The 21,665-nt window shown below is 43.4% G+C and overlaps 1 protein-coding gene across 4 annotated transcripts in view; it reads right to left on the reverse strand.

Annotated features, from left to right (window-relative positions):
- Positions 1 to 21,665, reverse strand: part of ADCK1 (aarF domain containing kinase 1) — a 121,729-nt gene that overhangs the window by 81,087 nt on the left and 18,977 nt on the right. Inside the window, exon 1 of one of the 4 annotated variants that reach the window (XM_045071798.1) lies at positions 5,061 to 5,101. The exons of the other annotated variants lie outside the window; for them this stretch is intronic. The gene's annotated coding sequence lies outside the window, so the exon portion shown is untranslated. Of the gene's footprint in view, positions 1 to 5,060; positions 5,102 to 21,665 lie in introns of those variants that run through there. 4 annotated transcript variants of the gene reach the window in all.

Raw genomic sequence — 21,665 nt, forward strand, 5'->3', positions numbered from 1 at the left:
AACTAAACTATTTTCTAAAGTGGTTGTGCATGTTACATTCCCACCACGGTGTATGAGAGCTCTTCCACGTACCCTCAAAGCTTGGTGTAAGGAGTATCTCTCATTTTGGTCATTCTCATACATGCATGATGATATTTCATTACGGTTTAAATCTGTATTTCTCAAAGACTAATGATATTGAGCATCTTTTCCTATGCTTACTTGCCATCTCTACATCTTCTCTGGCCAAAAGTCTGTCCAAATCTTCTGTCCACTTTTTAATGGGTTGTATTCTTATACTTGAGTTACAGAAATTCTTTTTTTTTTTTTTTTAGGAATTCTTCATATATTCCATACACAAGTACTTTATCAGATACATGATTTGCAAATATTTTCTCCCAGTCTTAGCTTGTCTTTCCTTTCTCTTAACATCTTCCAAAAAGAACTTGTTTTTAATTTTGATGAAGCAAATTTATTCACTTTTTCTTTTATGGATCATGCTTTTGGTAGCATACCTAAGAAATCTTTGTCTACCCCCAAGCTATAGCCATTTTCTCCTATGTTTTCTGCTACAAGTTTTATAGTTTTAGGTTTTTACATCTGGGTATGTGACCTATGTGAAATCAGCTGTCACATGTAGGAGGAGGTATAGATTAAAATATAATTCTGTGTATGAATAATTTAACAGTTCCAGTAGTTTATTGGAGAGACAGATCTTTCTACAGTAAATAACCTCTGTCCCATCATGAAAAATCACTTGTTCATATACACGTTGGTCTATTTCTGGACTCTCTTACTTGTTCCATAGATCAGTCTGTCTGTCTTTACAATAATCCCACACGATCTTGACTACTATAAGTTAATAGTAAGGCTTGAAATCAAATAGTATTTGTCTTCTAACTTTGTTCTTCTTTTTCAGGGTTACTTTCTAGTGCTACCTCCAAAACCCCTGCATTACCGTATCAACTTTAGAATCAGCTTGTCAATTTCTACAAAAGAGCCTGCTAGGATTTTGACTGGGATTGCTATGAATCTAAGGATTTATTTGGGAAGAACAGACATCTTAACAATATTGAGTCTTTCTACCATGAGCATTATACACCTCTCCATTTATTAGACCTTTTTAAAAATTTCTTTCAGCGATGTTCTGATTCATCATATATAGATATACATCATATATATATGATATACATCATATATAGAAATAAAAATAGAATTAAAAATTTCTCCTAAGAAAATAATCTAAGACATGGAAAATAGTCTATATACAAAGATGTTCAGCACAGTGTTAATTGTAATAGAAAAACATATGCAGATGCATCATAAAGTAGGAAATGGGAATAGCTAAGCAGATCATGTAACAGTAAAAGAAGTATTAAATAGCTATTTTAAATGGACTACATGACAACATGGGAAATGCTAAGGATAACATATTAAATGAGAAAAACAGTTCATTATATTGATAGAACACTATGGATGTAACATAACAGTGTTAAAGTATATCAAGTGGTGCCCTCGGTGGCTCAGCCTGCTGAGGGTCCAATCGGTCCCACCTCAGGTTGTGACCTCGGGGGCTGTGGGAATGAGCCCACAGCCTGCTTGAAAGATTCTCTCCCTTCTTTGCTCCTTCCCTTACTCATGTGCTCAAACTCTCTCTCTCCTTCTTAAAATGAATAAATAAATATTCTTTAAAAAGGAAAAGAAGGTATATTGAAATCATAATGAGTTTGATTTGCTAAAATTATGGGTAATTTTTTCTTGAATCTCTAAATTTTTTAGCAACATTATTACTGCTTTAATAAATGCTTCTCTAATTTTAAATTAGGAAATAATTCCCAAACCAAAAAATTTACCATTTAAAGTATACAATTCAGTGGTTTTTACTATATCCACCAAGTTGTACAACTATCACTACTACCTAATTTCAGAACACTGTTTTATTTTTTTAAATCAGTTATGTTTTTTTTAGTCACACTTCATGTATATATGAAGTCTTGAGCCTTTGAAATAAAAAAAAAAACTTCATTCAATTTATCAGTGCTCATTAATAGATGGTAAATGTTGTGAATATCCATGTATGAACTTCCTATCATCTTATATTTTACTGACATCTAATAATTTCATATTAAAATAAAGATCAAACTTAAGTTGCCAAATGACCCATCAGTGTAATGCAAGCACAAATAGGTTCTTGATTTATAAGTTTCACATAATCTTCTCCATAATCAGCACTATCGAGTTGCTGATTCCCCATACCAGCATTGAATATAAGCTGTCAAGAAACAAAGTCTTGCTCATCACACACTCTGTACTAACGATCGTCACCAGTAAAGGCACAGTCCTTTTACAGCACATGAAACCTTTCACACACATTATCTCACCTGATTGAGGCTAAGAGCCCTTGTGGGGAGGGAACTATCATTCTCCCCATTACACAGATGTGGGAACTGATGCTCAAAACTGTTAGGTGGCTTCCCAGGGTTATTTAGCCAATACATAGTGGGGAGATCCGGGATTCAAGTCACTGCCTTTGATTCCAAAACCCATCTCTTTCTACTGAACTCTGCTGCCCACTACATACACTGTCAAACACTGCTCATGGGTTAGAAGAAAACTCCAGGCAGCCAGTGCCCGCTATGGGCCCTGAGTGTGGCCTCCCTGCGTGCTCACAACGCCCCACTCCCACCACTTGCGGAGCCTCAGCTGTTTCCCACAGCCAGGCCACACAGCCACCGTGGTGCCTGGTCAAGCCTGGACTTCCCGAAGCTGCTCCAGTAAGCCAGCTAGGCCACTGAGATTAGAGATAAACTCACGAACACACAGGGGCCTGGAAAGCACCAGGAGTACTGAAATCAGGGTGCCACTAAGAGAAGGAAGCAAGAGAGGCTCAGGAGTAAGATCTCAGTACAGCGACTGGATAGGACCACAGTCCTGGGCAGCCCACAGAGGCAGGTCCAGGCCTGTGCAGCCCACAGAGACAGAACGCTGTGGACACTGGCCACGGTGGGAAAGGAAGACAACCTTCACTGATAACCCTCCGAAAGTCGCCAGGGTCTTCAGTATGAAATCCAAACTTCCACTTGCACTTGCAGGCCCGGAAGGATCCACCCCAGGCACCCACTGGCTTTATCTCTTGCCCTACCTCAATGGCTGTCCCCCAACCCAGTGACCAGTCATGTCCTACGCCATCCTCGGCTCCCCATTCTCCATACAGGTCACTCCACAATCTTACCACCCCTCCTGCTTTTCCATCTGTGAAAATCCTCTGCAGCCTGAACCCAGGCCTTCCTCCCCTCCCCTTTGCGCCTCAGCCTGGCCCGTTCTCTCCTCTTCCCCTGCTTCTCTCTCTGCCTGCTGCTCTCCCTGCTTTGTGCTCGCGCTCTCTCTCTCTCTTTCTCTCTCGGACAAATAAATAAAATCTTTAAAAAGCTATTAAAGAAAAGGAAAAAAAGAAAAAACTATGGGAATTTCGTCACCAAATTACAGATCCCAAGAGCACTTCAAACCCAGAAAATCCCAGAGCATTCGACAGGGAAGGATGAGAAGCAGGTGTCTGAGGGGTAACCCTGAGCGATTCTGTAAACAGGGTGACTGTGGAAAGGCTTGGGGCCCATATCCATCAAGAACCTAAACAGACAATGAGGTACGCTTGGGTGGCTTAGTGAGTGAAGCATCTGACTCTTGATTTCAGCCTAGGTCATGATTTTGGGGTCATGAGATTAAGCCCTGCATCAGGCCCTACACTCAGTATGGAGTCCGCTTGAGAGTCTCTCCCTTCCTCTCCCCCTGTCTCTCCCCCTCCCCCACACTGCTCACACACACGTTCTCTCTCTTTCTCTAAATAAAATCTTAAATAAAAATGACAATGAAATAAAATTTAACATTTAAATTAAGTTACTAGTATTTATTAACTATTTACTATGTGTTGGCGCTAGCCTGAACACTTAATATATGTACTCTCTTATTTCATTCCCTAACCACCCTATAAGATAGATACAATTATTATCACCTACTTTACAGATAAAGAAGCCGTGGCTCAAAAGGATTAAATCATCCACCCAAGGGCACATAGCTAACTTGGGGCAGACCTCGGACCTGAACCCAGGCACTGCAACTTTCAAGACCACAGTGGTCTTAGGACATCTGGGTGGTTGGGTTGGTTAAGCGTCTGCCTTCAGCTCAGGTCATGATCCCAGAGTCCTGGAATCAAGTCCCATGTCAGGCTCCTTGTTTAGCGGGGAGCCTGCCACTCCCCCTGCTTGTGTGCACGCGCTCCATCTCTGACAAAAATAAATAAATAAAATCCTTAAAAAAAAGAAAGGGGCCACAGTGCTCTTTAACCAGTGAAGTGCTTCTTAGAATATGTGGCTTCTTCAGAAGAAAAGATTCTGAAAGAGAACTCAGCAAACCTGGATTCTGTGCCAGTTTTTTTTTTTTTTTTTTTTAAGATTTTATTTATTTATTCAACAGAGAGAGACACAGCAAGAGAGGGAACACAAGCAGGGGGAGTAAGAGATGGAGAAGGAGGCTTCCCGCTGAGCAGGGAGCCCGATGTGGGGCTCGATCTCAGGACCCTGGGATCATGACCTGAGCTAAAGGCAGACACTTAACGCCTCAGCCACCCAGGCACCCCTGCACCAGTTCTGGGGGATAACAGCATAACACATATAGGAATTAGACGAAATTAAAGAATTCTTAGGGGTGCCTGCGTGGTTCGGTCAGTTAAGCATCCACCATGAGGGTCAATGGGAGGGGCATTTGGGGGATAACAGCATAACACATATAGGAATTAGACGAAATTAAAGAATTCTTAGGGGTGCCTGCGTGGTTCGGTCAGTTAAGCATCCAACTCTTCGTTTCAGCTCAGGATACAATCTCAGGGTCATGAGATCCAGCCCCATGTTGGGCTCCACACTGGATGTGGAGTCTGCTGAAGATTCTCTCTCTCCCTCTCCCTCTGCCCCACCTGCCACCCCTCCCTCTCTAAAAAAAATAATAATAAATTTTAAAAAATGAAAGAATTCTTGCTGAATACTTAGAAACTCTTTAAAACTCTTCAGCAGAAAAAAAGAAACACTTACTGGCCCTGCTGGAGAAATCCTGAATGAATCCTCCCAGCTTTCTGGACCTCAGCTGGCCTACCTGGAAAATGAGAGATAAGCCAGAAGCAGCAATAGCAAGGCGGGGATGGGGGGCGTACGTGTCTCCCCTCTATTAGCACACACCAGACGTTACTGATCAACGACAGCAGACAGTCACTGAGCCCAGGTGAAGACATGTGTATGCTCTACCCTGTGTCAGACAAATGCTACCTACCGAATGAAGTCAGCGGATGAAATGTGTTTGCTTTCCCAGAGCTAGACTGTTCCTAAGGGGTCTTCTGACTCTCAAAATCCACAACTGTGTTACTGGGGCTCTAAAGTCAAAACCCTCATTCTAGCCCCATTGCAACGAGACCGCTGTCCCTACGCCTCGATCTTCCTTCTGCAAAATGGACATTAGGTTACATGTGGCCAAATCTACTTCTTTCTCCCATCTTGGGATGAACAATGCTCCAAGCCAATGCCTGATCTGTGTTACACAGAATGATCTGCTCTCAATGCGTCCTGCCAGGCACCTTTCCTCTGCTTTTCTAACACAGCCTGATAAAGGGGGAATCCAAAGCCATCATAGGACGATATGATAGGATGAAGAGGTACCCTTTCCTTTGCATTAAGCACTGTGTTTCCAGAAATTTCCAGTTAAAATGCAAATATGCCCTCAACATGATAAAACACGAAATTATCTGTCATTGTCACCTTGGCAGGAGTTTCTTTACCTGTTTTTCCAGCCTCAGAAACTGAGAGCAGCATTCTATGGAAAGAGATAGGTTCCAAATATAGGTTCTGTTTCAGAGAAGGCCATCCTAAAAAGAAAGTTGTAGGAGGGGGCATTTGGGGAGGGCAGCTGCTAGTGGCTGAGAAGGCTTAATGAATAAAACATGCATCACAGCTGCCAAGGATACTTGCATTTTAATAGGAAACAGTTTTAGGCCAAAGGAATTAATCTCTAATGGTGGAATTACAAGCATCAGCAATGATTTAGGGGGTATTAAGCGAAGAAAGTTGTTCTAGCATCCCTGAAATCCCAACAAATGAGCTGATGTGAGTGTGCAAGCCCTCAGCAAACAGTGAATATGCTGCAAATTTAAGGGATTAATAATATTATTACTGGCAACTTGTAAGTCTGCCTGCCAGTGAGCAAGCCTGCCACCACACAGACAAATCCAGATGCCCATAGGAGCCCAGGACATGCACTCTTTGGTCTGGAAAGCATCCATTTGGGAACCTAGTTGCCAGAAAAACTGAAGAGAACCCTTCCCTCCATCTGCCCCTTAATCACACACACTGAGAAGATGCATAATTAATTTGTTCTCAACAGTTGCTCTGTGGCTAGAAGAGCGAGGGCATTTCTGGAATGGCAATTACAGACAAGAAAAACAAATGTTCGGCCACAAGCAGAATAACATATCCAGCCAGCCTGCTTCCCCTCCCTCCGCCATCCCTGCTCAGGCCATGCCTTGGGTGGGGGACAGGAGTCCTCTTCATTTCCTCACAGTCTGGAGACCTTGGGGACCGGTAGTAAGGAAGAGAAAACAAAATCCTCAAAGATACAGGAAAGGAAGCCTCACTCTAACCTCAGAAAGAGGGAACAGGCACAAAGTTCAGGTGCACCATGAGGATCAATGGGAGGGGCATTTGGGGGATAACAGCATAACACATATAGGAATTAGACGAAATTAAAGAATTCTTAGGGGTGCCTGCGTGGTTCGGTCAGTTAAGCATCCAACTCTTCGTTTCAGCTCAGGACACAATCTCAGGGTCATGAGATCCAGCCCCGTGTTGGGCTCCACACTGGACGTGGAGTCTGCTGAAGATTCTCTCTCTCCCTCTCCCTCTGCCCCACCCGCCACCCCTCCCTCTCTAAAAAAAATAATAATAAATTTTAAAAAATGAAAGAATTCTTGCTGATTTCATTCATTGTCATAATGATGGGAATACTTAGAAACTCTTTAAAACTCTTCAGCAGAAAAAAAAGAAACACTTTAAAACTCTTCAGCAGAAAAAGAAAATGAAAGAATGATAGCACCATATTTTTTTAGACTTTTTTTAAGTAGGCTCCACTCCCAGAATGGGGAGCCAGCATGGAACCCAGCGTGGGGCTTGAACTCATGACCCTGAGATCAAAACCTGAACTGAGATCAAGAGTAGGATGCTTAACTGACTGAGCCACCCGGGTGCCTCTATAGCAACATATTTTATATCTAGTGCCAGAGTTCATCATATTTTCTGTCTAATTTTTAATTCATCTGAATTTTTAAATAGATTTTTTTTTTTAAAACTCAAAGACAGATCCTAGCCTGCTGTTCTTAACCCTTCACTATGTGGCCTAGGAGCACTGTGTTCTTGGCCCAAGTCAACCTCTCCTGCCTCACTTTGCACCACATGTTCTGTCAATCACTTTACTCCATCCTACTGTCCTCCATTCAGGGCCTTGAATAAAACAGGCTCATTCCCATCTCAGGGCCCTTAGGCTTGATATTTCTTCTTCCCAGGGCACACTGGACCCACTCTTGGAAGGGCCCCATGCTTGCAGTTTAATGTGAAAGACAGAATAATGCCTGCTCCCCAGAAAAGATGTCCACACCCTAATTCCTGAAACATGGGACAATGTTACCCCATGTGACAAAGGGGAACTCAGGATGCAGATGAAATTAAGGTTGCTAATCTTGAGATCTTGTGATCAAGATTTGATCTCAGATTATTAGGTGGGCCCAGTGTAATTTTAAGGGTTCTTTTATGTGGAAGAGAGAACCAGAAAAGAACCAGAGGGCTGACAGCATGAGAAGGACTTGGCCAGATGTTACCAACTTTGAAGGTGGAGAATGGGTGCCATGAACCAAGGAATGCAGGTGGAAAACACCAGGACGTGAGCTCCCCCTCTAGAGTCTCCAGAAGGAACACACAGCCCTGCTGACACATTCATTTCAGTCCAGTGAGAAGCAATTCAACTTCTGACCTCTAGAATTTAATGAATCAGTCAGTATTTTAAGCCACGAAGTTTGTGGTCAGTTTGTTATAGCAGCAATAGGAAACTAATACAGTCACTTGCCTCGAAATTCTTAATTTTATCTTTTAATTTATGTTTTGCAAAGGAAGCCAGATGAGACAAAGGAGCATGCCCCGGGGGATTTGGCTCATGCACAGCCCTACGTCCCCAGTGAGTTCTCAGCTGCCCACTGCCCACTCCACCCCCAGAACCCAGGCTCTACCCAGTCTCCCTACCTTCACCCCCAGCCAGGCTGCTCTCCACCCAGAGTAGCAATCAGATCACACTGGTGGGAGAGATCTGCATTCTGCCACTGCCCTCCATTGCCCTGGGGGCCTGAGTGCAAGCCCAGGCAGGGCAGAGTCATACATAGGTCAGGTGGTAACCCTCCCTATTCTAGACTAGCATCAGCTTCAAAGGAGACTCAGCAGGGACCCCTCCCCCGCCCCCAATCCAGATCCTGAGCACATCCCAGCACCGAGGCTGCAACCTCTTGGGAGCTGCCCAGCGACTGTGGCTTGGGGCTGTAGGGCCACAGGAAGAGAAGACTGATGTCCCCAACCCCAGCCAGTACCCAACAGTTTCATTTTGCACTGAGTCCTGTAAATTATACAGCCCTGCCTCATCTGCTAACAGAATTTCCAGCTCTTCCCCCATGCCATTCTTTCATCACTTCTCAGTTTCAGCTACAAAACCCCACATCAGAGAGCCCTTCCCCAGCCCTGCTTTAGTCACTTTTTATCCTATGACCACAGTTTCTCTCTCTCAGGGCACTCAGCAACAGCTGACATTATCTCATTTGCCTGTCTCACTGATTCACTAAAAAGAGCCCACTGTGTGCCAAGCCCTGTTCTAAGTGCTGAGGGTGAGCAAGCAGGGAAGACACACACCTGCCCTCCTGAAAAGGATGTTCTTGTGAGTTCCACTGATTGTTAATTATCTCTTACCCCTCAAGAATAGACTGCCATAGACCCAGCACCTGGTACAGTGCCTGGCCGATAGCAGGTGCTCAATTAAAATTTGCTACACAATTGGAGCACATGGATGGCTTAGTGGGTTGAGCATCCGATTCCTTTTTTTTTTTTTTTTTTTTTTGAGAAAGAAAGAGAGAGAGCAGGGGGAGGGATAGAGAGAGAAGTAGAGGGAGAGAATCTCAAGCAGACTACCCACTGAGCATGCAGCTCTGAGGCAGCTCCATCCCAGGATCCTGAGATCATGACCTGAGCCAAACCCAAGAGTCAGAGGCTTCACCAACTGAGCCAGCCAGGTGCCCCAGAGCATCCAACTCTTGACACTGGCTCAGGTCATGATCTCAGGATCATAGGATGGAGTCCCAGTCAAGCTCCATGGAGCCTGCTTAAGATTCTCTCTCCATTTGACCCTCCCCCCCAAGCTCATGCACACACATGTGTTCTTTCTCTCTCTCTTTAAGAAATAAAAATAAAAACTTTGCTTGAATTTGTATGAATAGTGAGTGGCTTAGGCACTCTGCGGGGTGACCAGGCAAAGCACAGAGACATCCCTCTTCATCCTACAGAGTGTGGGCCATGAGGATCCAGGGTGGGGGAGGGGCACTGCCCCAGTCCCTGAACCACGTTGCCTGAAATTAGCCTCACAGATGTCCCGCCATTACCAGTCAACAGTTTATCTGTATATTTAAGTGAAGTTATTCTGCTAATTGGACATATGTCTTACGGTTCTACAAGGAAAAGTCTATTAAAAAGTCTTGCCGTAACAGGCAAGAGCTTTGAGGGTAGTTTTATTCAGGGACAGGAAGGGAGCTGAGTGGATTTTAATTTGGTAGAAAATAGCTGCTTGGGGCCAAGCGGTGAGAAGCGGGAAATCAAGAACAGGCTATTAGATTATTAGTGCGGTTAACAAGCATCTCCATCAACCTTATGGCTGCAGACTGCCTTCCACCGAGTTTATTAGTTATATCATGGCTTTCCATCTACCCTGCTGTTCCAGTGAGTCCCATTTTGGAGACATGGACACTGAGGCAGGAGAAGTGCATCCCACCCAAGCCAGTATGAGTTGGGCCTCACAGCCCCTGTGGCCTCACCTCCTGAGCACAGGAAGGTGTGGGAATTGTGGAGTCAGGGACAAACATCCCAAAGGGTTTCAGGAGAGATGGCAGAGGGCTGAGGGGGTGGGAGAGAGGGCCAGGAAAACTCTGATTTGTCATGGCTTAACAAATGCTCAAACTCCCTTGTACAGCAAGGAAATCCATGCCTCGGCTGCTGGCCTAGAGGAGCCCTAGAAGTTCATCCAGTCCAGGTGACAGAGCCAGGAGGCACCCAGTTATAGACAAGGGCTCGGGAGCCACCTGATTTGCAATTAAACCAAAGACCCTGTAGTGGGTTGAATGGCGGCACCCAAAAAGGTATGCCCTTGTCTTAACCCCACTAGACTTGAGACTGTGACCTTATTTGGAATAAAGGATCTCTGTACATGGAACTAAGTTAAGAATCTTGAGATGAGATCACTCTGGATTGCCCAGATAGGCCCTAAACCCCAGGACAACTATCCTTCCAAGCAAGAAAAGACAGCGGCAGAGACTGGAATGACACAGCCACAAGGAATGTCTGAAACCACCACAAGCAGCATGGCCTCACTGGCACCTTGATTCTGGACCTCTGGTCTCCAGAACTGTGAGACAATACATTTCTGTTGCCATTGGCACCCAATTTGTGATGATTTCTTACAGAGATTACAGGAAGCTAATACACCTGCTTACTAGCCGTAGACCCTTGGACAAATCACTTAATCTGTGCTTCCATTTCTTCGTCTGTAAAATGGGGGTAGATACCTCAGATTGTCATTAAGTTAAAGGAGATAATACAGAGAGAACACTTAGTGCTGTGCCTGTCCCATGCTTTTCGGCCACGTGTTCTTAGCCTCCGAATCCCGCCTGAAGAACTCATTAAAAGTAAGGTTTCCCAGGCCTCAAACCAGAATCACTGAAAACAGAACTTTGGAGTATAGAGTCTAGGGACCTGCATTTTATAAGGTCCTCAGGTGTCACTGATCCTCTGAGAGCCATTCCCACCTCCGTGAGAGCCAGCCAGAATCTCTTCTGTTTCTGGAAAGCTGCCCTTCCAGATAGATTTCCCTGCCATCCTTGGTAACCCATTGCAGTAGAAAACCACCTTAGAGGTAAGGAAGTCCAAGCTTATGCCGTCCCTCATCACGTAGCATCACCCCACTTCTCGGTACCGCGTTCAGCAGAGGGAGAAACAACGAGGATGTGGTGGAAGCACCCAATCCAGGGCAGGAAAGGAAACTGTGGGGGGGTTTTCAGTGGGAAAAGCAATAAAGCAGAGAGAAGCCCAGCCATGGTTAGTCCGGATGGAGTCTGAGATGGGCAAGGACGGTGTCTCCCGCTGGCACTTCTCCAGCTCCTGCTCCCTTAGGTGGAGGCTAACCCTCAACACAGCATCAAGTCTGGGGAGCAGTACTCACTGGCCTCCTCCACCCACCCCACAGGAACCAGGTAGTGGGAACAGTTGGAGAGTGGCTCTGTGGCAGCAAGAAGCCAGCCTTGTGTGTCCAGGCAGCCTGGGTGGACAAGAAAGCTACAGATACATGCAAACATGGAACTAAGGCGGTATTTGCACTGACCAGTATGGAGGGATGCCTAGCACATGGCTCTGGCCTCCCATCACCAGAAACACAAGGCTTTTGGTTTCATTTCATCTGTGGCCTCTGGAAAGAGATCACTGCTTCTGAGCAACTGCAAATACCATCTCATCAGGCAACTGCAAGTCCAAAACAGCCCCAGGAAATACACACGGTGAGCTAGGAGAGGAGAAGAGCTAGAAAGAGAATGGCCAAACCCAGTAGGGGAAAGACCACAGTAATGGTGGGCACAAGCCAGAGTTCAGCCCAGCATCTGCAATCTGTTGGTAAAGTCTTGTTTCTTCTGGGGCGACCCGGTCCGGGTGATGGTGTGCAAAAAGATGGTAGGAAAGGCAATTTCCAGTGGTACCTGAACACCTCCTTTTTTTTTTTTTTTTTAAGGTTTTATTTATTTTTTTGACAAAGAGAGACACAGCGAGAAAGGGGACACAAGTAGGGGGATTGGGAGAGGGGGAAGCAGGCTTCCTGCTGAGGAGGGAGCCCAATAAGGGACTTGATCCCAGAAACCTGGGATCATGACCTGAGCCAGAGTCAGACGCTTAATGCCTGAGCCACCCAGGGACACCCCCACCCAGGACACTTATTTGCATATGCAGTCCCCCCCAAAAAAGATAGCTAATCTATCAAGCCTGCAATCTTGCTTAGAACAAAACCAAGTAAAGGAAAAAGTCAACAGGATAAAAAAATACCATACAAATACATGAATAGTTGGTTTCCAAAAAGTACATGGGAATGATAACTAATGAATTCAAGATAGTGCTTGCTTCTGATTTTGTAGGAGAAAAGTTGGAATCAGGGAAGTACCCCAGTGGCTACAATTGTATGGGTAAGGGATTATTTCAGATACAGTGCAAAAGAAGAGTGATCGCTAAATTATTTCTTATATGTTTCTTTATATCTTATGTATTTCACCTTTTTTAAAATTTTATGTTGTTGGGTGCCTGGGTGGCTCAGTGGGATAAGCCGCTGCCTTCAGCTCAGGTCATGATCTCAGGGTCCTGGGATCGAGTCCCACATCGGGCTCTCTGCTCAGCAGGGAGCCTGTTTCCTCCTCTCTCTCTCTCTCTGCCTGCCTCTCTGCCTACTTGTGATCTCTCTGTCAAATAAATAAATAAAATCTTAAAAAAAAAATAAATTTTATGTTGTTGCTTTTTTTCTAAATACAAGGATATGCCGGTCCATAGGTCACTGATACCTCTAGAACAACCAAGAAGACAACATGAGGGATGCCTGGGTGGCTCAGACAGTTAAACAGCTACCTTCGGCTCAGGTCATGATCCCAGGGTCCTGGGATCGAGTCCCACATTGGGTTCCTTGCTCAGTGGGGAGCCTGCTTCTCTCTCTCTGCCGCTGCCGGCCTCTCTGCCTGCCTGTGCTCTCTCACTCTCTTTCTCTCTCTGACAAATAAATAAATAAAATCTTAAAACAAAAAAAAGAAAAGAAGACAACGTGACAGGTGCATGGCCTGCTTGGGAACACAGACAATCCACTGCACACAGAGCACAATCTCCCGGGCAATGCCCAAGTGACGCCATTTTCCTCCAGGGTCCCCATGGATGGAAGCAGTCCCACCAAGTCTCTCCCCAGACCACACTAAGGCCCAAGTTGGTACTCCTCCAGAACTCACCCCAAATCAGGGCCAACATGCAAAGTTGTGCAGGTTTGCAACACAGTGCTCAAAAGGGTTTGGGTACAAAGCTAAAAAGGAAGCCCTGGGTGCCATTGCAGGCTCTCTGTCTCCCTTTTCCACAGGCCTGGTCCTTACATGACCCAAGCAGAACACATTAAATGCAGCTCATGCTCCTGCAAAAATTACTGCAAACTCCAAGAAAGCCAGTCACCAAGACAGCAAGGATTCCATTTCTCTCCTTTGCTCCTGTGCACAATACTTTCAGACAAAATGTTCTGGGATGAGAAGGGAAAGCAGCAAAAGGGGGCCTGAGGGACAGGGTGCATGAAAACTCACCCAAAAGCTTGCACACTGGGTTGACAGATGGTGCACATGCAAAGGAAGGGCAGCACAATTAGGTCTAACCATAAGAGAGGAGGCCTTCCCAGGTACTCACCCCACCATCACCCTCCATGCTGGGTTAGGAGCCCCTCCCGTGCAAGGCTCCTGCCCCCCCCCCTCCCACCCACCCAGCCCCCACTTCTTGGCTGGGAGTCAGCTGCTGTCAGGAGCCAGAGCTGGAATGAAGACAAATCGATCCTTCTGCAATGGGTGATTTCACACCTGCTTCCCCCTGCTGGACTGTAGCAGCTGGAGGGCAGGGGTCAAGTCTTATTTCCCTTCATATCCTCTGAGGCTGGGCCTCACGCAAGACCTGGCACAGAGCAGGCTCAGTTAAAGTTTGTTAAAATAACGGATGGGTGGAAGAACAGTGAAGACATGCTGTGGTGTGGCCAGGACAGTCCCCAGGTTTCAGAAAATATTCCTGAAGAGCCACACATGGCTACAGTTCCTCTTAATGGGCAACAAGAACCTTACAGTGCTTCTTGATTTAGCACACCTTCACTAAGCAGGTGGCATGGTTATCCTCAGAACTGCCAGTTGTTCAGTAGCTTAAGGGTTGAAACCCCTTCCCAAAGCAAAGAGCTAGCATCCATCAGTTCCTTTGGCGGGTCCATACTTCCCCCCACTGGGAAATGCAAATCCTAAATCTTTGTTGGATTAACTCTCTGGTTGGTTGATTAAATATAAAAAGGAATTCCCTGGTGGCTCAGTTGGTGAAGCATCTGGCTTCAGCTCAGGTCATGATCCCAAGGTCCTGGGATCAAGCCCCATGTTGAGCCCCATGTTGGGGTCTCTGCTCGATAGGGGGCCTACTTCTCTATCTCCCTCTGCCTGCCGCTCCCCCTGCATATGCACTCACTCTCTCTCCATGTCATATAAATAAATAAATAAAATCTTTAAAAAAAAAAAAAAAAAAAAAGATGTTTCCTGGAAGGGGATTCTATTGCCCTTCCTCCTCTCTTGTGTTTCTCGAACCCATACCAGCAGGACAACAGCCTCAAGGCTCACACCAGCATGGATGGACTCAGGGGAGAAGCAACCCATCAGGGAAGATCTAGATGTCAAAGTCCAAGTCCAAGATCTGCCACAAAACTGCAGGAGGCTTGGGATATCTGGGTGGCTCAGTCAGTTAAGCACCCAACTCTCAATCTCCACTCAGGTCTCAATCTCAGGGCTGTGAGTTAAAGCCCTGCATTTGGCTCCACACTGGGCATGGAGACTACTTAAAAAGGAGGCCAAGATGGCTGTGGAGTAGGAGACTGAAATGACATCAAGGCCCAGGAGTTCAGCTAGATAGTTATCAACCATTCCAAACACCTACAAACTCAACAGGAGATAGAAGAGAAGAGGAGCAGTAATTCTAGGAACAGAAAATCAACCACCTTCTGAAAGGTAGGACTTGGGGAGAAGTGAATCTGAAACAACAGGAAGATAGACCCCGGGGGGGGGCCAGCTCATAGCAAGTGGTAGAGCAATGGAGCACAAAAATAGAACTCTTAGAAGTCTGCTTTACTGAGGGACATAACTCCAGAGGCTAAGCAGGGGTGGAGCCCTTGCGGGGACAGTGTGGTCTCAGTTCCCACAGGGTCACAGAAAGACCGAGGGTGCCTGAGTGTGGCAGAGCCCCCAGGTATTGGAGCGGGAAAGCCGACTACAGACGGAGCCAAGGAGTGAACTTTCAGATCGTGGTTACCTTAAACCATGATCCAAGGCACAGTCAGGCCACTGCTCTCTGAGCAGAGACCCCACAAGTGGCTGAACCAGAGAAACTCCCTCCTTCCTCCTCCAGGACAAGTGGCGCAGGAACACACAGCAGGAATCTGCTGGGTTTGGAGACTCCAAATGGGGCCCCCAGCCAGAAATAGAAATGCTCGGTCACAGGCCAGGTGAACACAGAGCGCAGACGGAGACCAGGGAGACAGGAGGGATTGGCTGCTTATCTCTGAGGGCGCACTGAGGACTGGGGCCCCGAGCTCTCAGATCCTCCAGGGCAGAGATTAGGGGGCCGCCATCTTCATTCCTGTCCTCCAAAGCTCTGCAGAAAGCATTCAGGGAACAAAAGCTCCCAGAGCAAACCTGAGCAGATTACTTAGCCTGGCCCCTGGCAAGGGTAGTGTAATTCCATCTTGGGCAAACACATTTGAGAATGACTGCAACAGGCCCCTCCCCAAGAAGATAACCAAGAACATCCAGCCAAGACCAAGTTCATCGATCAATGAGAACTCTGGAACTCCAGAGCTGGGGAACACAACACATAGAATTCATGGCTTTTTTCCAATAATTCTTTAGACTTTCAAGGTTACGTTTTTAAATTTTATTTTTTTTCCCTTTTCCTATTTTATTTAATGTTTTTTCTTTCCTATTTTAACCTATTTTAACTATTTTATCTTATCAATATCTTTTTTAAATTTTTTTTAATTCTCACTTTTATAGTCATATTCTATCCCTTCATTGTATTTAACCATATTTTTTATATACATTTAAGTTTTTCTTTCTTTAAAATTTTGGGATACAGTTTCTTCTAACAGACCAAAACATACCCTAAATCTAGCATTCTACTCTCCAGCCTGATCACATTCTCTTTTTTTTTCAACTAACTTCTTATCTTATCAATATCTTTTTAAAAATCTTCTTAAATTTTCATGTTTACAGCCAAATTCTATTCCTTCATTGTGTTTACTCTTATATATATATATACATAATATATGTATATATATATATATATATATATATATATAATTTCTTTAAAATTTTGGAAGACATTTTCTTCTAACAGACCAAAATACATCCAAAATCAAGTGTGTGGCTCTGTTCTATTCACCAGTCTAATTATATATATATCTATATACAACTATATATAGATATATATATAGATACAGATATAGATATATATATACACACTTTTTATTCTTTATTCCCCCTTCCTTCTACCCCTGGTTTTGGGTCTCTTATGATTTGGTTAGCATACATTTTTCTGGGATCCTTGACACATTTTTACTATATTATTCTCTCATTCATATATTCTTATCTGGATAAAATGACAAGGCAGAAAAACAAACTCACCACAAAAAAAAGAACAAGAGGCAGTACCAATGGCTAGAGATCTAATCAATATGGACATTGGTAATATGTCAGAACTAGAGTTCAGAATGATGATTCTCAAGGTGATAGCTAGGCTCAAAAAAGGTCAGGAAGATACTAGAGAAACCCTTTCTAGAGAAATAAAATCTCTTCCTGGATAAATGAAAGAACTAAAATCTAACAAAGCTGAAATCAAAAAAGCTATTAATGAGGTGCAATTAAAAATGGAGGCTCTTGGGACGCCTGGGTGGTTCAGTTGTTTGGACGACTGCCTTCGGCTCAGGTCATGATCCCAGAATCCCGGGATCGAGTCCCGCATCAGGTGCCCAGCTCCATGGGGAGTCTGCTTCTCCCTCTGACTTTCTCCTCACTCATGCTCTTTCTCACTGTCTCTGTCACAAATAAATAAATTTAAAAAAAAATAAAAAGATTTAAAAATAAAATGGAGGCTCTTACTGCTAGGATAAATGAGGCAGAAGAGAGAATTAGTGATACAGAAGACCAAATGACAGAGAATAAAGAAGGTGAGCTAAAGAGAGACAAACAACTACTGGACCATGAGGGGAGAATTTGAGAAATAAGTGATACCATAAGACAAAACAATATTAGAATAATTAAGATTCCAGAAGAAAAAGAGAGAGGGGGGCAGAAGGTATCTGGGAGAGAATTACAGAGAACGCCCCTCAAAATCAATAAAAATAGGTCCACACCCCATCATCTAATAGTAAAACTTACAAGTCTTAGTGACTAAGAGAAAATCCTAAAAGCAGCTCAGGAAAAGAACTCTGTAACATACGATGGTAAAAATATTAGATTTGCAGCAGACTTAACCACATAGACCTGGCAGGCCAGAAAGAACTGGCATGATATATTCAGAGCACTAAATGAGAAAAACATGCAGCCAAGAATACTATATCCACCTCGGCTATCATTGAAACTAGGAGAGATAAAAAGCTTCCAGGACAAACAAAAACTAAAAGAATTTGTAAATACTAAACCAGACTGACAGGAAATATTGAAAGGGGTCCTCTAAGCAAAGAGAGAGCCTAAAAGTAGTAGACCAGAAAGGAACAGAAAAAATATACAATAACAGTCACCGTACAGGCAATACAATGGAACTAAATTAATATCTTTCAATACTTACCCTGAATGTAAATGGGCTAAATGCCCCAATCAAAACACACAGGGTATCAGAATGGATAAAAAAAATAAGACCCATCAATATGTTGTCTACAAGAAACTCATTCTATTTTTTTTTAAGATTTAATTTATTTATTTGACAGACAGCGATCACAAGCAGTCAGAAAGGCAGGCAGAGAGAGCGGGAAGCAGGCTCCTTGCTGAGCAGAGAGTCTGATGCAGGGCTTGATCCCAGGACCCTGAGATCATGACCTGAGCCAAAGGCAGAGGCTAAACTCACTGAGCCACCCAGCCACCCCAAGAAACTCATTTTAGACCCAAAGAGCCCCCAGATTTAAAGTGAGGGGGTGGAAAACCATTTACCATGCTAATGGACATCAAAAGAAAGCTGAGGTAACAATCTTTATATCAATAAATTGGGTTTTAAATCAAAGACTATAAAAAGAGATGAGGAAGGACACTATATCATACTCAAAGGGTCTGTTCAACAAGAAGATCTAACAATTTTAAATATCTATGTCCCTAACATCGGACTAGCCAACTATATAAAACAATTAATAACAAAATCAAAGAAACACATTGTCAATAGTACAATAATAGTAGAGGACTTTACCACCCCCATCACTGAAATGGGGAGACCATCCAAGCAAAAGATCAACAAGGAAATAAAAGCCTTAAATGACACACCAGACCAGATGGACGTCACAGATGTATTCAGAACATTTCATCCCAAAGCAACAGAATACACATTCTTCTCTAGTGCACATGGAACATTCTCCAGAACAGATCACATCCTGGGTCACAAATCAGGTCTCAACCACTACCAAAACATTGGGGTCATTCACTGCATATTGTCAGACCTCAATGCTTTTAAATTAGAACTCAATCACAAGAAGAAAGTTGGAAAGAATTCAAATACATGGAGGCTAAAGAGCATCCTACTAAAGAATGAATGGTCAACCAGGAAATTAAAGAAGAACTGAAAAAAATTCATGGGAACAAATGATAATGAAAACACAACTGTTCAAAATCTGTGGAACCCAGCAAAGGCGGTCCTGAGAGGAAAGTATATAGCCATACAAGCCTTTCTCAAGAAACAAGAAAAGGTCTCAAATACACAACCTAACCCTACACCTAAAGGAGCTGAAGAAAGAACAGCAAAGAAAACCTAAACCCAACAGAAGAGAAATAATTAAGATTAGAGCAGAAATCAATGAAATGGAAACCAAAAGAACAATAGAACAGATCAATGAAATTGGGAGCTGGTTCTTTGAAAGAATTAATAAGACTGATAAAACCCTGGCCAGACTTATCAAAAAGAAAAGAGAAAGGACCCAAATAAAATCATGAATGAAACAAGAGAGATCACAACCAACACCAAAGAAATACAAACAATTATAAAAACATATTATGAGCAACTATTTGCCAGCAAATTTGACAATCTGGAATAAATAGATGTATTCCCAGAGACTAAAAACTACCAAAACTGAACCAGGAAGAAATAGAAAACCTGAACAGACCCATAACCAGTAAGGAGATTGAAGCAGTCATCAAAAATCTCCCAACAAACAAGTGCCCAGAGCCAGACAACTTCCCAGGGGAATTCTACCAAACATTGAAAGTAGAATTAATACTTATTCTTCTGAAACACTTCCAAAAAATAGAAATGGAAGGAAAACTTCCAAACTCATTTTATGAGGCCAGCATTACCTTGATCCCAAAACCAGACAAAGACCACAACAAAAAAGAGAATTATAGACCAATATCCTTGATGAATACAGACGCGAAAATTCTCACCAAAATACTAGCAAATAGGATGCAACAGTATATTCAAAGGATTATTCCCCACGACCAAGTGGGATTTATTCCTGGGCTACAAGGTTGGTTCAACACCTGCAAATCAATCAAAGTGATACAATACATTAATAAAAGAAAGAAAGAACAAGAACCATATGATATTCTCAATAGATGCTGAAAAAGCATTTGACAAAGGACAGCACCCCTTCCTGATCAAAACTCTTCAAAGTGCAGGCATAGAGGGTACATACCTCAATATCATCAAAGCCACCTATGAAAAACCCACAGTGAAATCTTTCCCCTAAGGTCAGGAACGTGGCAGGGATGTCCACTATCACCACTGCTATTCAACATAGAACTAGAAGTTCTAGCCTCAGCAATCAGACAACAAAAAGATAGAAAAGCTATCTGAACCAGCAAAGAAGAAGTCAAAGTCTCACTCTTTACAGATGATATGATACTTTCTGTGGAAAACCCAAAGACTCCACTCCAAAACTGCTAGAACTCATACAGGAATTTAGTACAGTGTCAAGATATAAAATCAATGCACAGAAATCAGATGCATTTCTTTACACCAACAAGACAGAAGAAAGAGAAATTAAGGAGTCAACCCCATTTACAATGACACACAAATCCAGAAGATACCTAGGAATAAACCTAACCAAGGAGACAAAGAATCTGTACTCAGAAAACTATAAAATACTCATGAAAGAAATTGAGGAAGACACAAAGAAATGGAAAAACATTCCATGGTCATGGATTGGAAGAACAAATATTGTGAAAATGTCTATGCTATCTAAAGCAATCCACACATTTATGCAATCTCTACCAAAATACCATCAATTTTTTTCAAAGAAATGGGACAAATAACCCTAAGATTTATATGCAACCAGAAAAGACCTCAAATAGCCAGAGGAAAGTTTAAAAAGAAAGCCAAAGTTGGTGGCATCACAATTCCAGACTTTGAGCTCTATTACAAAGTTGTCATCATCAAGACAGTAGGTACCGGCACAAAAACAGACACATAGATCAATGGAACAGAATAGAGAGCCCAGAAATAGACCCTCACCTCTATGGTCAACTAATCTTTGACAAAGCAGAAAAGAATGTCCAATGAAAAAAAAAAGACAGTCTCTTCAGCAAGTGGTGTTGGGAAAATTGGACAGCCAAATGCAGAAAAATGAAACTGGACCATTTTCTTACACCACACACAAAAATAGACTCAAAATGGGTAAAAGACATCAAGGTGAAACAGGAATCCATCAAAATCCCTGAGGAGAACATAGGCAGCAACCTCTTCAACCTCAGCTTCAGCAACTTCTTCCTAGAAACATCGCCAAAGGCAAGGGAAGCAAGGGCCTAAATGAACTATTGGGACTTCATCAAGATCAAAAGCTTCTGCATAGCAAAGGAAACAGTCAACAAAACCAAAAGACACCTGACAGAATGGGAGACAATATTTGCAAATGACATATCAGATAAAGGGCTAGTATCCAAAAATCTGTTAAGAACTTATCAAACTCAACACCCAAAGAACAAATAATCCAATCAAGAAATGGGCAGAGGACATGAACAGACATTTCTGAAAAGAAGACATCTAGATGGCCAACAGACACATGAAAAAGTGTTCAACATTACTCAGCATCAGGGTAATACAAATCAAAACCACATTGAGGTAACACCTCACACCTGTCAGAATGGCTTAAATTAACAAGTCAGGAAACAACAGATGTTGGTGAGGATGTGGAGAAAGGGGAATCCTCCTACACTATTGGTGGGAATTCAAGCTGGTGCAGTCACTCTGGAAAATAGCCTGGAGGTTCCTCAAAAAGTTGAAAATAGAGCTACCCTATGACCCAGCAGTTGCACTACTGGGTATTTACCCTAAAGATACAAATGTAGGATCTGAAGGGGCACGTGCACCTGA

The sequence above is a fragment of the Mustela putorius genome, unplaced genomic scaffold, assembly GCF_011764305.1.
Source record: "Mustela putorius furo isolate JIRA1106 unplaced genomic scaffold, ASM1176430v1.1 tig00000129_pilon_pilon_pilon, whole genome shotgun sequence".
NCBI classification, from domain to species: domain Eukaryota; kingdom Metazoa; phylum Chordata; class Mammalia; order Carnivora; family Mustelidae; genus Mustela; species Mustela putorius.